The sequence below is a fragment of the Numida meleagris genome, chromosome 6 (assembly GCF_002078875.1).
Source record: "Numida meleagris isolate 19003 breed g44 Domestic line chromosome 6, NumMel1.0, whole genome shotgun sequence".
Classification (NCBI taxonomy): Eukaryota; Metazoa; Chordata; class Aves; order Galliformes; family Numididae; genus Numida; species Numida meleagris.
Window position 1 is genome coordinate 41,065,067 of NC_034414.1, and position 18,250 is coordinate 41,083,316.

The 18,250-nt window shown below is 39.3% G+C and overlaps 1 protein-coding gene across 1 annotated transcript in view; it reads left to right on the top strand.

Annotated features, from left to right (window-relative positions):
- The window catches only part of NRXN3 (neurexin 3), a 1,003,017-nt gene that overhangs the window by 416,289 nt on the left and 568,478 nt on the right, over window positions 1–18,250 (top strand). The window lies entirely within an intron of this gene.

Genomic DNA, 18,250 nt, shown 5'->3' on the forward strand with positions numbered 1-18,250 from the left:
TAACAAAGGAGCAAAGTACCGTGGGGACTGTAGTAGTCCTTCTCTTCTGAGAACTAGGTATGTCCACTACATGATGTTATGATGTGGAATACCAATAACCGAAAATCACAAAACCATGACACCTAGTTATCATCTGCATTGCTTTCAAAGAAATTCTTGAATGTGATTTTGCATCTTAAAACTTCCTGTGGTTGTTTCACAGATTTATATATAAAAATTATTAGAAATATTGTTTGCTCCAGTATATTTCCATTTTTCTAAGGATTTATAATGGAATTAGGGCTTGTTTGAGCCTTGCTGATCATTACTGAGATGCTTTTCCCTTGTGTCTCTGAAGACTTCATAACTAAAATCATAGGATGTATTTCATGAGTGACAGAGACTGCACAGTGGGACTGGGCTGTTCATTGTATTCTGACCTGTTGTGGTTCCACTGCACGTTCATTGTGCTGCCAATGAGGATATAGATTAACTGTAATTAAGGGAGGAGGAGGTAGAGAAGCTTCCAGAAACATCTGGAAACTTAATTTTTTTTTTTGCTTAACATTCTCCCATCCTTCCTTCCAACATACACAAACATGCTTCCTTCAGAGCACTGGCAAAAACCTGCTTTGTATTAATGAAAACCAGACTATACCCAGCCTTGTGCTACCATTTCACCCCAAATGCCAACAAAAAAAAGGTGCTAGACCCATTTGGAGAGTTGTTTTAGCTTTATTTTTTGATGTCATGAAGCTGAATGTTTATGGATTATATGAGGTACTGGTATGCCAGAATCTGTGGCCTAAAGCCAGGGAAGTGACTGTAATATTAGTGTCAATCTTACAGCCTTACAATCTTAAGATCTTACAGTCTTATTCTTTCACTGCAAGTCTGAGTAGAACATGACAAATACCTCATACACTAGCTGTGGTCACATTTACAAATCATGTCATGTTTATGGATGTATTGACATTTTCAAGAAGGAAATCAAAAACGTGTGCAGACAAAGTCTTGGTAAGTAAGCTTAGCCATTTCTCTGCTTGTTGCCTTTATAAGTAGTTTCCAATATTTACTGGGGACGAAAGAACTACGGGGAAAACATGTCCATGTACTATCTTTTTCAGAAGAAATCTGTCAGGTGTGTTGGTAATACATCCTGTTCCTCTGTATGTGGGCCTGTGGAGAAATTGATATGTTAATGATACCTCCTGGTGAGAGTCCATTGGTGTACTCCAGTTCTCAATAATTGAGGCTGAGGAAAGCTTGAGCCGATTTACTCCTATGGTGAGGGGCACTCAGAGGTGGTGCAGGTAACTTGGTGTGGCTGCTTGTTCAGGGAACTTGCACAAAGCTCACAGTATGAGGACTTTAAGAGCCAAAGCCATTTTGATAAGGGCTAGCTCATTCTGTTTACTGATGTTTATTTGTATAACTACCTATTTCTGTAGAGATTGTACTATACAGTGTTATACTATAAAGATCTATACCTGTTTAAGAATGCGTTCCAAAATAATAACCTAAATACAAAAGAAGCTGATGGTCAGCTGAAGTTGATATAGACCTGAAGTTATGTGACTAATTTTCTGGGAATATGATAATGTGGATTTGTGGTGCTTGCTTTTGATGTCTGCATGTTGATTAATAGATTAGCTAAGTAGGTATTGATAAATAAGGACATTAATCCATAGGTGTTGCCTGTAGTAATTAATTTTACATACACCTCCTCTAAATGGAATTTATTCTCTCAAATATTCTGTATTTTTTAGCATACTGATGCTGAAAGAAGCTGCCAAGTAGAACTAGATGAATAAACTTTTCAAATGAAAACTCTTTGCTGAAAAGTTAGTATTTATATTGAGTACATCTGTTGACTAATTTAGTTTGAGCTTGACAAGTGTTTATGAAGAAAAATGGCAAACATAAAATGTTAGGACATTTAATATAAAAATAATTTAAAAATATTTTGACTTTTAATTTCTAATAATGTCTAAAAAAATTAAAATATTCTAAAATTCTCTTTTCCCAGACATTGGAAAATAAAACTTCTGCTTACAAGTAGAATAAAATGTTTCCACAAAGCAACGTAGCTTGAAAAGGGATCTCTGGAAGCCTCTAGTCCAATTCAATGCTCAAAACAAGGCTAGCTTTGATTAAAAAAAAAAATAATAAAATTAAAAATGGTCACTTTGAATCTCCTTCTACTACTTTAACCTTTCAAAGGTGGTAGAAAGTGCTCTTGTATTAGTAGTGGCTCCTTTTGTACATTTGCATTTAAATGGGTTAGAGAGAGGAACTGTATGAAGTTCCACGAGGGCAAATGCAAAATCCTGCACCCATCAGTACATGTTAGGAGCTGACCTGCTGGAAGGAAGCTCTATGGAGAAGGCCCTGGCTGTCCTGCTGGAAACAACAGGTTGGCCATGAGCAAGCGGCGTGCCCTTGTGGCCATGAAGGCCATGGTATCCTGAGGTGCATTAAAAAGAGCATGGCCAGCAGGTTGAGGGAGGTAGTCCTCCCCCTCTTCCCTGCCCTGGTGAGGGCACGTCTGGAGTGCAGTGTTTGGTTCTGGACTCCCCAGTTCAAGAAAAAAGGGGGCTTCTAGAGAGAAGTCCAGTGGAGGGCTGTAAAGGTGATTTTAGGCCTGTAGCGTCTGCCTTATGAGGTAAAGGCTGAGAGACCTGGGGCTGTTCAGCCTGGAGAAGAGAAGTCTAAGGGGGGATCTTACCAATGCTTATAAATATCTGATGGGCAGGAGCTAAGAGGGTGGAACCAGGAGAGGGGACAGCAAAACTGCTACCTTGGACTTTCGGAGGGCAGACTTTGAATTTTTCAGGAGACTGGTAGGGAGGGTCCCTTGGGATTCGGTCCTGGAGGGTAAAGGGGTCCAGGAAGGCTGGTTGCTCCTCAAGAAGGAAGTCCTGAAGGTGCGGGAACAGGCTGTCCCCCTGAGCGGCAAGATGAGCCGGTGGGGAAGGAGACCAGCGTGGATGAACAGGGAGCTTTTCCTGAGGCTCCAGGAGAAAAAGAGAATCTGCCTCCTGTGGAAGAAGGGACAGGCAACTCAGAAAGAGTACAAAGAGGTTGTTAGGATGTGCAGGGAGAAAATTAGAAAGGCAAAGGCCCAGCTCAAACTAAGCTTGGCTGCTGGGATAAAAGGGAACAAGAAACTCTTCTACAAATATATTAACAGTAAGAGGAGGACCAAGGAGAATCTGGACATGGCTGGGAATGTGACCCAATTCTAATTCTATGATTCTATGATTCAAGTGGATGAGGCCAGGCTCTTTTTGGAGGTGCCCAGTGACAAGGCAAGGGGCAGTGGGCTCAAACTGGAACACAGAAAGTTCCAAACAAACATGAGGAAAAACTTATTTACTTTGAGAACAGCTGCCCAGGGAGGTTGTGAAGTCTTCTCTGGAGATACTAAAATCCCGCCTGGATGCTTTCCCATGCAACTTACTGTAGTGAACCTGCTTTATCAGGGGGGTTGATCTTGATAATCTCCAGAGGTCCCTTCCAATCCCTACAATTCTGTGATTCTGTGAGACTCTGGTGCCTTGAATTTATGGATGTCAGGAACTTTGGAGGTTGGAGGGCAGACCTTTCATTGAATACCACATTGAAGAAAGCATTGACTGAGTACTTCAGCCCTTTTCAGCTTTGAATTTTATAAGCTTCAAGTAGTAGTGTTTCTGAAGTTGTCTTGCTGAGGGAAGTTTTGATCAAAAAACCAAATACATTTTAAGATCAGCCTGAAGTGATTTTTGTTTTCTTTTCTCTGCTTCCAATTTGTTCACTGAACCAAAGAAGCCTCCTGCTTGTTGTGTTCCTCAATGTGCAATATGATCCATGTTCTGGCAGTGCCATTCTTGTCCAATTCTTCTGTGCATATGTTTGCATATATGCGCTTTAATATCATAATCAAATATATAGCATTATTTTCTGTTTGCTAGCATTCTTCAGCAGATCATCAGATATGACACATGGAAGAGGAAATTCACCGAAAGGGTGCATTCTCACATTTGATTTTTGTACACGCTGAGGGGTTATTTTTTGTGTTGGTTTGAGAGCAGATGTTTTGTGCATCATTTTTTAATGTGTGGCTCTTTGTTTTGTTGACTATAGATATAAAAGACTAAATTTGCTGATCCAGATGGTTGTCCTAGATTAGTATTCTGATACAAATAGTATTTTTATTGTTCTTTGCACAAAACCATGTACCTGGATGTGACACACCATTAAAAGTCAGCTCTGGTATAAAACTGGAAGTTGTTTTGCTTTGTGATGCTACTGAAGTTGAATGAGAAATTAGAAATCCTGTGTTTCCAATTCATTGTAGCAGCTCGTGGCACTTGTTTTACTCTCTACTCACTTGAAATTACCGCAGTGATGCTAAGTGATATTAAAAGTGACCCAGTATCCTGCAGAGTTTTGCAAGTGGCTTGGCTTATAGATAAAATTTCCTTTTACCTATTTCATTTTAAGCATGCTCTGCATTATGCAAATTCTTAGTTTAAAACTGCTCTTTTAGGGTGAATAAATGGTGGATCTATAAACACATTGTTTCCTGTAAAGTTGGAGATGAAATGTAGCGGAGCTCTGTTATTTACTGAATGTTTATATTTATGTAATTTTGTCTAATTTTCAAGAGCAGTGTGCTTTACTGTTCCCACTCAGCACCTCTGAAAATCAAGCTGACATTGACTTTTATCTAGGCTGCTTTTATTAGAACTGAACTTATATCATTTTGAAATCCTGTTAATTAATCTTTGTGGTGAAAATGGTTCAGAACTTAATTATTTCTTCTCTCTCTGAACAGAAAGAAGGGGAAAAAAAGGAAAAATATAGAATTGCATACTGCTGCCAGTGATCTTAGGGCCCCCCTAAGAGAAAAGGATGAAATGCAGAAGCTCCTGCATGTAGAAACAAGGCAGCAGTATTAGGCCTACACATTAACAAATAGTGGGGGTGTAATGTGTGTGATTTTGAAGTATTTCTACTTACTTGTCGGGAAGATAGGGGCTTGGGGCTTTTTGCTTGTTTCTTTGTTGCTCTTTACAGAGTAGGTGGATAGGCTTGGTGTCAAGTTTATTTCCTTTGCCCTCTTTCCCATTCCGATTTTGGTGTAGACCAAGTAAGTGATGCAAAAATGTTAAAGTTGTGATTTGTCTTCCAGACACTGAAGTGCTTTGCCAGGATATGTCCCTAGTAAGTGAATCAGAGAGAACTGAACATTAAGAATCAAGCCGTGAGAAGAGCATGCACATATAGAGCACCAGGATTAGTATTTTCTAAGCAGATTTGAATGCTAAAAGTTCCTTTAACCATTAAGTGATTAATCTCAGACTCTATCGAAGCTATAAATTCTTAGCCCTCAGTTTCAAACAGGCCATCCAGATCCCTATCAGACTGCTACCTGGAAATGCTGTCCTTGGTATGAGTTCATAAACTAATGAAAGAATAGCTTTGGAGCTGTTGACCTAAAGCACTAATTTGTAATATGATAAAAGAAAAGAAAGGTTTGGCCTGTGGTCCTCCAGAGTATTACACAGTACTTTATTTTAGAAGAACCTAGTGAGATGAGAAATACTATGACACTTGCAGATTATTTATTTCTCTCTCTGACTCCTGAAGAAAAAGTCTATTTCAAGATTTGGGAACAGGAGCCTTCTGAAATCTGATTTTCATTCTCCAAGCTTTGTTATGCTAGTTGTATGGCTACATAAATGTTAGTAGTGCTACAGCATTTGTTCAGCATAGGATCTGAATGCTTTATAAACATGCATGAATCTCAGACTGCTTCTGTGGATGCTAGAAGGAAGACAAATATTGGTTTGCTCAACAGAGCAGGATACCAGCTGTTCAGTGGCTAGAAATAAAAGCATCATGGGAAAAAATACGTACGAGGAGAGGTGTGTGTAGTCTACCCATCCCTCTATTGGCCCCTACCTACTTTCCTAACAAGCAATGTGAAGAACTAAAGAGGCTACGTAGGTAGCATTAGGAGCTTCTGTGATTGTGTATGTATGTGTCGTCTTAAAGGCTATACAGAGAAGTAACCTTTTCATAGAGTAAAAATCTGTCATTACAAATTTACACTGGAAAACAGTCTATGCTTGTCAGTAACCTTTCAATGGGAAAAGAAAGTGATAGATACTTGTGACCAGCTTATGCCATTAATCAAATTCTCCTTTTTTTGTACAACTTAGCTAGAGGCTAACATATACTGTTGGTTGCTTGATAGTCAAACATCCTTATTGCTTAAGTACTTCTGGAACAGCTTGACCTAATATGTGATACCAATGCAACTTGATTGTGTGTGTGTGTGTATATTTATATACACAGACATATATTTAGCATCTTACAATACTGGCTACTACTCTTTTAAATGTGATAAATAAGAATTGATACAGCTTGTAACTAAAATGGTTAACTAACATGCACAGGCATCACTTAGATTCAGGAAGTGTAAAGCCACCACCTCCTTTCCTTGTGCTTGATTTCTTATTTTTACAGTAAAGAAAGATCTTTTTTTTTTTTTTTTTGCTGTCGGAGATCATGTCTTGAAAGCAAGTATTAACTTCTGTGTTTGTTGGGTGAGAAAAGGTACCTGCCATGGTGCCTTTCCAGGAGTAAGTCTACTTAATGGTGGTAAGAAATCTGCTGGCTTTCTTCATTGTTTTTTCTCTGGACCTCAGCTGATTTGGGATGATTTTTTCCAGTTAACACTCTGGTATAATCCTGTCTAATTCTAGTGTTAACAGATCTACGTGTGGATGTAGTATGAAAGAGGTAGGGGTGATATGAGGGTATATTTATGAAATTAAGTAACTCAGGAGGTGTATTCAAGAAGAAGGACATCATCAGTTTGGATATTAGACACTGTTTGTCATTGGGAGCTCTGGGCGTAAAGAGTTGAGGATGTGTTTAAAGCCATGTACACTTAGCTTTACCATCCATGACCCTTCTTCCCACAGAGCATTTTTTTCCTTTACACACTCCTTAGCTGACAGGAAAGCTGTGAATTTAAAATCTGAATTTCAAAGGAGTTCTCAATACTTGCCTCAGATGTCATCTTTATCTGTAAATCCTAAGCTATCCTTCAATGTGCACTGCTGATCTCTCTGCCTTCCAGAAGCATGTGATTCTTCCTTGATAGCTTCTTAAGCTAAATAAGAAGTCTTTTGCCTGTAGGTCTAAGTACCACTCGTCATCCGTCTTGTCAGGGTTTCTCAGTTTAGATGAAGGGCACCAGTGTACGCTACCAGTAGACTGGAGGTTGAGAGGTGTCTGTAAGACATATATATCCAACCTGTTAGTTTTGTTTTTGTTGCCCTTTTTAAAAGTTTTAAATATATATATATAAAATAATATAAAAATAATGTTTACATATATAAAAGTTCTGTTACTTGTATATCTTAATAATACCATATATTTTTTCTGTGATTCAAAACAGTTCCTCTTCATTTGATGCTTCCCAGGCAAGCCAAAAGGTTGGGCATCCGTGATGTAAGGTATCTGAGGATACTGTATTCATTGGTAATACAAGTCTTACTGCTCGCACTGGAATTGCTTTCATTGGAATGGGTTTGTTAGTGGGGTCCCAGTTCTTTGGGGTTTATGCATTGTGATTACTGCAGAAATAGGAGTTAAATGGTATTAAATGAATTATTTGAAACTAGACTTCTAAATCAGTGTAGATTTGGCTTCCAAATTCCAGCCAGATTTTTTTCTTAGTTTTACAAAGCTTGTTAAAGGGAGAGGAAAATACTTATTCAGGAGTGTCCAAGTTCTTGCTGTGGCACTCTGGGCAACACAACTTTGCCTCTGTTTCTGCCTCAGGAAATATGGTGACCAGTATCTCTCAACATTATTTAGAAGACGCATTAACTTTGTAGTGTCCTGAAAAAAAAAAACAAAATGAGGAACTCTATAAATGCTAAGATGTAAAAGAGAGGCTTAGGGGAGACAAGCCAAAAATAAAAATGAAAAAAAAAATATCAAGGGAACATATGGAGAAACTGTTCTATGTCTCTAGTCCTTGAATAGGACAATTCCGTAAAATTTCACCACAAAGTGTTTTACTAGATTCTACTTGTTGCCTTGTATATGACCTGGAAATGTACAGTCATTAGTGAAACAGTTTCCCTTAAATAGGTAAAATACATAGCAATGCTCTATCTACCTGAAATATTGAGACTATTTCAGGTAGGATAATACAATCTCTGTTGCTTCATAGTCACTCTCTTGTGCTAACCATTTCTCTTGAAGGGGCAGGAAAATCAAAAAGATAAGAGCAGCTAAGGCTTCTATTCTATTTCATGTGTAAGTCATGTCTTTGAGATAGCTAAGCTTTTATATGTCTTTAGCATTAAACGCTTCAGTAAGCAGTGCTAATCCCTCAGCTTTGAAGAAGCAAGTGATCCTTCCCTGATAGCTTCTTCAGCAAAGTAAGGAATCTCTTGCCTGTAGGTCTAAGTACTGCTCACCATCCTTCTCACCAGAGTGTCTTGGTTTAGACAAAGGGGATCAGTGTGCACAGCTAATGAATACATGGTTTATATCTGAAAATGGAAAGTTTCCACCTGCAGGTTTTGGTTGCTGTTTGTATTTGTGATTTATATGCGTATGATGCTCTAACTTGCAGAATGAGTGGCGTTCTAAGTAGACTTATAAATACTGGCTAATACAATAGAGAGTTTAAAAACTGTTTGGCACCACAGACTGAAAAGAGTGGTGGGCTTCAGTCAGGAGGTGAAATTGAGAAAAGGGAAAAAAAACCTCAAGTGTGTATGCAGTGTTTTGCAACCCTGCAGATGATGAATCGTGATGGTTTTGTTATCATAGTTGGACCTAACTGTTACAATGTTTGTTATGCTGATAGAGGCAGGTTGAAGCTAGTTCATGTAATAGTCCTAGCAATTAAAAATTATTCCTCTGTGCATTTGAGACGCATTAGGCTCTCGAGTGCCACAGGGAACAGTACCTTAAATGAAAAATGTATGTCCTATGTATCTACCTTGGCCCTTGGTATTTGGATGAAGAGGTGTTTGTTGACGTAAGTATAGAATAACAGAATCCTTAGAGTTGGAAGAAATCTTTAAAGGTCATCTAGTTCAACTCCTCTGCCATGAACATGGACATCCACAGCTAGATCAGGTTGCCCAGGTCCTGATTCAGCCTCGACTTGAAAGTCTCTGGGTACGAGGCATCCACCACATCACCGGGCAACCTGTTCCAGTGCCCCGCCACTCCTACTGTAAAGGACTTTTTCCTTTTGTACATCCCAAATCTACCCTCATTAAGCTTGAAGCCATTTCCCCTTGTTCTGTCACTACAGACCCTGCTAAAGAATCTGTCCCCTTCTTTCTTGTAGCTCTCCTTTAGATGCTGAAAGGCTGCTATCGGGTCACCTTGGAGCCTTCTCTTCTCCAGACTCAACAACCTCAGCTCTCTCAGCCTGTCCTTGTAGGAGAGGTGTTCCATCCCTTGGATCATTTTTTTGTCCCTTCTCTGGATGCGCTCCAACAGGTCTATGTCTCTCATGTACTGAAGATTCCACATCCAGATGCAGTACTCCAGGTGAGGCCTCACCAGTGCAGAGTAGAGGGGCAGGATGACCTCCCTCAGCTGGCTGGGCCACACTTTTTTTTTTTTTCATGCATACTGGGATATGGTTGGCTTTCTTGGCTGTGAGGACACACTTCTGGCTCATGTTCAGCTTGCCATCTACCAGTACCCCCAGATCTTTTTTGACAGGGCTGCTCTCAATCCTTTCATCCCCAAGCTCGTATTGGTTGTGAGGGTTGCCTTGACCCAGGTGCAAGACCTTGCATGTGAATTTGCTGAACCTCATGAGGTTCACCTGGACCCACTGTTCAAGCCTGTCTTAAGTCCCTCTGGATGGCATCCTGTCCTTCTGATGTGTCAACTGCACCCCGCAGCTTGGTATCATCAGCAAGCTTGCTGAGGGTGCACTCGACCCTGTTTATTTATTGATGAAGATACTAAAGAGTATTGGTCCCAGCACTGGCCCCTGTGGGACACCACTTGTCACGGATCTCCATCCAGACATGGAGCCACTGACCACCACTCTCTGGACTTGATCCTGCAGCCAGTTCTTTGTCCATTGAACAGTCCACCCATCAAATCCGTATCTTTCCAATTTGGAGAGAAGGATGTTGTGGGGTACAGTGTCAAAGACCTTACTAAAATCCAGATAGATGAGATCAGTGGCTCTTTCCTTGTCCATTGATGCAGTGACACCATCATGAAAGGCCACTAGGTTGGTCAAGCAGGACTTGCCCTTGTAGCAGCCATGCTGGTTCTCCCATATTGCATCCCTATCTTGGATCTACCTTAGCATAGCTTCCAGGAAGACTTACTCCGTGTTCTTTCCTGTCACAGAGGTAAAACTGACAAGATGGTAGTTTCCAAGGTCATCCTTTTTTCCTTAAAAATGGGTGTGATATTGCCTTTTTTCCAATCACCAGGGATTTCACCTGGTTGGCATGACTTTTCAAATATCATTGAGAGTAGTGTGGTGACTACATCAACTAATTCCCAGAGGACTCTGGAATTCATCTCATTGGGACCCATAGACTTGTGGATGTTCACGTTCTTCAGGTGGTCACGAACCTGATCTTTGCTTACGGTGGGAGGGATGCTGCTTCCCAAGTCTTCTCCTACCAAACCAAACGTTTGAGGGCTGTGTGGCAAGCAGGTATCAGAGAAGATTGAGGCAGAAATGCCTGTGTCACTCACTAGGGGGGAATATGCCCTCCTGGACTTTCCTTTTCTGGCTGAAGTCTTATCTGTTCTGATACTGTGCTGCTAATGAGGACCGTGAGGTGTGTCCTACATTTTTTTTAATGTAACATTTGGGACTGGGGCTCCAAAAACCTGGGATTTTCTTCTGACTCTACTATCTGTTCCACTGTCAAGTGGATCTACAGAAAGAGGAACCCATTTCTTTGCCACTGCTTTCTGTGTTCTGGAAGAGGGGAACAAAGATGCTGTCCCACTGTTAAAGTGGACTCTGATCTCTTGCTGAAATACAAGTATATATACTATCCCTGTGAGGCACTGTACTGCTATTTGTGTATTTTTCCCCATCTCAGCTGATTTGCATTGCTTTCTGATCTCCTTACTTTTTATACTTAGATGAGAAGTAGATACTATTATACTTAAAAATGAAAAGCAAGCAAACAAACAGGAAAAAAAAAAGCACCCACCACCTTTCCCCTAGCCCCCCACCCTACAGAAAAGCACAAAAAGCCTGTATGAAAATCATCAGATAATTCCAACATTCAAGTAATTCCTTCCAGTGATGTAACAATGGCCGTTAGACTTTGAGAGGGCTCACCAGATTGCTTTCCAGCTTTAGAACCTGCAGTCATTAAGTCCAGCAAAACGCTGGTGTGGTTCGGGTGCCTACACTGTTATTTCTCCTCAGTAATACAACAGAATTGACTCTCCATCTTCATTATGCTGCACCTGGCTTTGACTAGTGCTGCATCGCTGGAAAGCTAACAAAATGTAAAGCTGTCTTGAAGTAGGGTTTCTTTACCTCTTCGTTACTGCTGTGGCCTGTAAAAGTCTGTGTACAATTGTTGCTGTAGCAATTGGCTTAAGATTATGTCCTGTGGTAAAAATTTCGTGAAGCTTTGCATGTTCTGTGAGCTGTGGGTGGCAGACTGCATCCATTAAATTAATATCCCTGAAATGAATAGGTATTTGCTATTAAGGAGGTGCATCAGAATTAAAACACTAAAGCTGTTTCACTCATGGCTGGGGTGTGATCATCTTCAAAGCAAAATGCATCACCGCAGTAACACTGTGAGGCAGAGCCTGGAGTGCTGCAAGGCCTCAGCACGGACAGTGGCTGGGCCCTGCCTGCTGCTGGCTGCTCCTTGCTCCTCTGCTGCCTGGCCTGCACTAATGGGGCGTGTGAGCTCTGCTTTCCCTCGGTTCTATGTGTGCACATATTTCCATAGGCAAATTGCAGATAAGTCTCAGTGTGGCAGCTTCTGAGTTCTTTACACCTAACCTGAAGTGTCAATTGTTCTGATTTCTGAGTCTCAAAAACATACTTTTGCTCCTGAGGTATTTTATACTGCAGCCCAAGCTCAAAACAAAGGTAATGCCAATATGACTGAACTAACTTTGAAGTTAATTTAATTAAGCTGTTGTAAATCTTAATTTTAAAAGCATGAATGCTTGATTTTTTAAATATTTTTGTACTTATGTATCCCTTTTTGACCTCCACACTGGTTGTGAGTATAAATCAATTTCCTTATGAGTGGGAATAACTGCCCAGGAATAAGTTTCCTAAAAAGAATGGAAAGCCATTCATTATTATTAAAATATTGAATAGAAAAAATATTTTTTTAAACACTAAAAAGACCTTTTGTTTAATGTTAACTTTAAAGAAATCGGTTGCTTTCTAAGTCACAATAACACTTTCTTTGGAAGAACTGGAAAATTCCTCCACTAAAATTGCCATCTCCTGTCAGTTTTCTGATTAATAGAAACGTTCTCCTGATGTTTCTTAAAAAATTGTTCTTTGGAAACCATAAGCAGTAGCTTGTAATCTCTAGAAATATTAGAATTCAATAACAATGAAATTGTAGCAAACAAGGAGAATAGCCCACTGCCCTTGATGGGAAAACAAGTACAGTTTGTGCCAGGTATATGACCTGTACCATGTATGTGACTGAATTGTTTCCCATTTTCTGTTCTTAAATCATAAGCTATATTCATACTGGGTAAAAGATGCAAAGCATAATTTCTACAGTGTCTTGTTATAGAGCCATATGAACAAGCTTTGCTTATGTTAAACTCTACTTGAATCCACGTTGAGTCCTTACACATCCATTGACTAGGATGTCTGTAAATGAAAGCAAGTCATCCAATATGAAGTTACAGGTATTTGTAGTGAAAGCAAGGAAAATGTGTTTATTTATAAATTTATATGTATTTATTAAGGATGTGTCTATGTGGCAAGGGCTTTTTAAAGTACATTGTATCCAAACAGTTAAAACCCAACTCAACTTCATTTCATCAAGTTTCTAGGGAGACTCGGTATGTTTCATAAATAACTAGTAGGGTGGTATGGCTCCTTTTGATTTATTTAATTAATTTCATGCACTTGAATAGTTTGGCTACTGGGAGAGGAATTATCATTTGCTCTTGTGGAGCTGATTCTGTGGATGTCTACAGGTTTTTGTATATGCTCTTCTTTTATTGCTGTACAAATGTAAATGATTAGACTTAGTTCCTGGGTAAGCTGGTGTAAACCATGTTCAACTATATTAACTTCCCAATGAAATCGATTTGTTAAGCTGTAAATAGAACTTCTTTGTAAACCCTGCTAAAAGCATTTCTTGAAGCGTATGTTTTGTTTAACGTGATATTAAGGCGGTCCTGTTCCTTGAGAAAATGGAAAGGTTGGTACAGGTAAGGTTGCCCAGTGACAATCTGTAGGGAAGTGAAATTGCTTATTCCTTGTTGGCAGCCAATGCTTTCTTAAAAAGTGGGTTTCTAAAAACCTGTATATGAGCAAAACAATTGTGTACATATGTGAATGTGTTGATTTGAATGGGATATCTACTTATGTCTGCAATATACTGAGAGTCTGGGGTTGCCAGTTGTTTCCTAGCAATTAACAATGCTCCTGAGTTGTACAGTGAATCCCAGTCAAGAAAAAGACTTAGCTAAAACTCCTTGGTCATACTAGTGCTGCCTGACACCGAAAAAAAAACACCAACGAAATTTACACTATTGTGTTCATTGAAGGTCTCTACAGCAGTTGACAGCTATCCTTGTGAACGATGCATGTATTTTGAACTTCTACCCTGTTCTGTTTAGGAGTTCTTCTTGTCTCACGAAGCCACTGTATGAACATTTAGCAGCTTCTTTGTCTTCATACACATTTCTTCTGATTACTTTTTGCCTTGTTTAAACTTAACTCTAGTAATTTTGGCTGAATATCTTTGAGCCTAGAATATCTTCTGTCTATCGCTTGAAAAGACAAGAGATTTAAAAAGATTTGTGTTTTGTATGGTAACACCCACACAAAATATCTACCACATTCCATTACATTATGCAAAATCATTTCAGTTACGTTGCTAAATATATATTCTAAAAGACTAATATTATTTGTGGTTGAGAAACAGGTGGAGAGTTTTGGTTAAGAACAGATAAGAGCATTACATCTCAATGTAGTATCTTCAAGTGATGTTATAATAATTGCCTAGTGTTAATTATTCTTATAGAAGCTTTCCATTTCTTTCCCCTGGCTCTATAGCGCTCCCATTCTGTGCCTCGCTGTCGGACAACTCCGCAGTTTAATTAGTCATGTCTAAATATTCTTTTAAGTCTATCTAGAGTAGATCAGTTTGCTTTAAGCTTTGAGGGAATCTATCCAACTCATTTCCATGATTCATCCTCATGTTTCACAAGCCTGTGCACATGTTTTTCACAGTGAATCACATTTTGTTAACACATCAGTGAAAATAACCTAAACACCTCTCCCTAGAGCAAGAGGAAAAAATGAATATAAATCCTTGCCTTGGGATGCTGATGGCATTCCTAAGCAAAGTATAAAATATGCAAAAATGTCTCCTGACAGTGAACAAAGCTTAAGTGGCAGCTGAGTTTTTAAAATAAAAATTAAAAAAAAGCAGATAAAAACTTTTATTGTTACTGTTGGTCTTCTCTAAATAGCATTGTTTACCCCCGTAGAATTATTTATTGTTGTAATTGTAATGAGGAAGTCTTTCCCTTCCTCATCAGTCTGGCAGTGTCCTTTCTGGTTGTCTCTTCCGATATGTTTGACCTCATATGTAGTGTAGGATAAGATGAGCAATAATGAAACTAGCCTTGTTTCATGAAGTCTGTTTTAATCATATAAAGGGATCAGATGATGACAGCCTACACTGAGGGCAAAGGCACACTCTTTGATCCAACTGTGAGAAAACAGTGAGAGGATTAATCCTTTGCTTTTCACAGGAGGGAGTTTTTTTAATGCTGTTAGCCAGTTAGGGTGGGTAGCAGCTGATGTTTTCAGAGCTATTGTTTTAAATACATCCTTCAGTCCAGTTGTTTGTTCTGAATGAGCGAGTTTTGGGGGCCCAGATGGAAAGCAGGTTACTATTTTCAAAAGGCATGAACTGCTTTCTGTTTGTTCATGTTCGTTGCATTCTTCTTCTTGACACTTTTATAGCCTATTGGGACCAAGCTATTAACTAGCCACAGTGCACCTTTGACATAGAAATAATGTGGGCCAACTGGATGGAGTTTTTCCATGTTTGAAAGTGCATAATACTTATTTTGTGTGAACTATATTCACATAAATATTAACTAGATTTCAAAGGATTCATGGGATCATGAGGAGGAGCTGCTGCAACTGAGTCAAGTAATCTTTACTTAGGAAACTTCAATCTGCTGCTTGACTAGTTCTGTCAAAAAATATGGGGACATGTGAGATACTTTTTTCTCCTTCTGATTAGGAGTGTGCAGTGAAGGAGTACATGCTAGCTTGCTTCATGTGAGTTTAAAAATGGGAGGTAATGATTTTTTCTGAGTGATACGCCATTTCTTTGATGTCTTTAGGGTGGTGGAAGGACCAAGAAGGCTGGAGACATGCAAGTGTTCTCTAGGTTCAGAAAAATCATACTCTGGTAGCTTAGTAGTTATTGCGAAAGTAGAAATTCTGTGGTTCTTTTCCTGTTAAGTTGCTCCTTACTTGTTCTCACTCAAAAATGAAATAAAATGCAAAAATTGCCTAATGCCCAGCTGCCTTCTCATCAAAAGCATTATAAATAGTTAGTGTTGCCAGGCATCCAACTTATAACAATGTTACCTTGTTCTTTTGGTTCCTTGTCTTTTCTGATAAATGATGCACAAGGGGAAGATGCACATCTTTAACTTTCTTATCTGACCAGCTACCCTTTTGCTTTGCCTCCTGCTATGCTTGCATTACTATAGATGAAAGGTGATATGCAGGACAGCTTGAAAAAAAAATTTGAAAAAATTCCACTTTTGTCAAAATGCTTGTTTCCATGTTTAGCTGTAAGACCGTATAAATGCCTTGCTGGGTGTTTAGGGAGAGAATTTGATCCCCACTGATTTGTGGCTCATTTCCTTTTTATTTTCTGGCATCAACAACTATTGGATTAGGAAACTTCAAGTCCTCTTAAAAACTGACTGTGTATAAACGTCTGTATAGTAACAGCACATGTAGTCATCCTGCTCAGAGGTCTACGAGGTTTAGCATCCAGATGTGGCAATCTCTCTATGCAGTTGCTGGAACTGCTTTGAATTCAGTGGGATGTCACAGAGGGAGCAGCAGTTCATTTGTGCTGTGTCAGTTGAAAAACTGGGACATGATTTTGCTGCTTTTTGGGTCAACCCACCTGCTGCATAAGTGTCTTCAAAGCATTTTTAAACAACAGTAGGATACTGTTTGTAAGCACTCTTTTGAATTTCAGATATGACCGATGAATGCTCTCAAGCATTCTCATGTGTATGTGGTTTTTTTTGTATGCGTTACTGTTTGAGTGACTCAGTGAAAAGAAGCCCATGCCCACTATTGCATACAAAACGGAGGTTTGTGCATGAAGTATTAAAAACTCCTATTTAAATTTTTTTAGACTGATTAAAATTGAACTGACTGATCAAGTCAGGGACTAGTAAACATGAAATTGTTTGCATTCGTAGTGCTTAATTTTCAAATTCATTAGCATAAACTATTAACTAGATAGCAATCTCATTTGTAGGCAACCTTTTCGTTTGGAAAAAAAGTTGAAAAGCCCAAAACTTCCTATGCATTCATTTCTGAACTGACTAATATACATTTTCTGTGGATCTAGTCAGATAACTTCTATAATTGTTCCAGTTTTCTTTTCAGAGCGTTACAGCGGACATTAAGATGGCAACGATAAGCCAAACAAGCTCTTTTTGGTCAATTTCCATTTTGTCAGACTAGAACTGAAAAGCGATCAGCCACCTTGCGCTGCTGAACCATGTAGAACACTGGTGCTCTGGAAGCTCTGTATTGTCTGGTCAGGTGGCATCTTAAAGACACATGGGGAGGTCATTTGGACCTAAGATGTGGCTGTGTAGAACTACAATAACTGATGCAGTACATTCTGATGTAGGCATTAATTTTACAGGTCATCCTTATGCATTCTTTTGTAATGCACACTTTGGGAAAAAATGTATTCTTGCTAAGGTAAATCTAGCACACCTTATTTAAACTCTATTTAATAGAGTTTTAACTCACCTAATTCAACAGAACTTAAGGTTTCTAGCTATGATCTAGCTGCCAGGATTACGTTTATGGGGCAGTATGCCTTTGGCACAAAGATGGGGAACTGCAGGGGCTATGGGTCTCACGTCAAGGCGGTATTTTCTGTAATTGCAGTATGACTCCCCAGCATTTTAAATTGAGAATAACTTTTCATTTTTCAGATCACTGTAGATGTTTTTCCTCTTGCTCTGTATTAAAATTGGATAGCAGTAGGCTTTATTTGAAAGGAAATCACTCTGCCTTTTTGTTCATGCAAACTGCATGAATCCCGCATTGAGACTGACACAACATTTGTTCTGCTGCTGTCTCTTTCTGTAGGGTTCCCCTAGTGTGTTATATCTTGGCTGAATGAAATGCTGCCGCCTTTTCCCATATTCCCCCTCAGGAAGATCAAGTTGCCATAATGTTGCTGATTAGGTTGTATACATAGTCTGGACTGCCTGTTGTCCCTGAATATGATTCTTACCCCTTCCTTCAGTTCTGTCTTGCTGTCTAATATGCTATCTTTACCTATTAGTGTGCACCACAACACAGATCAGAGTGGGTGCAACTCCTTTATGCAGAGCTTTTCTCCAAGATGCGTACATTTCATTGTCTCTGTGAATCTGGACTGTGTGGTAACCAGTCTGCTGAAAACTGGTAAAAATATCTCAATTAAAAGTATTGATTTTTTTTAAATTGACCAACTATGGGAAATAACCTGCATATCCCACTTTCAGTTTTACCAGTGCAGTAGGTTGAGCCATACTAGTTCCTGATGTCATCCCTGTCTTGTTTCTCCTAATATGTTTAGTGTATCTTGCTTTTCCTTGTTGGTTTCCTCTTTTGCCATCTTGGGCAGTGAGCCCAAACTTGATGAGCAACAAGTTCTGCTGTCCTCATTCTGCATTTCTCTGATATACCTCTGTCAAAAAACTTAAGTATTGCACCAAAATGAGCATAGACATTTTTCTA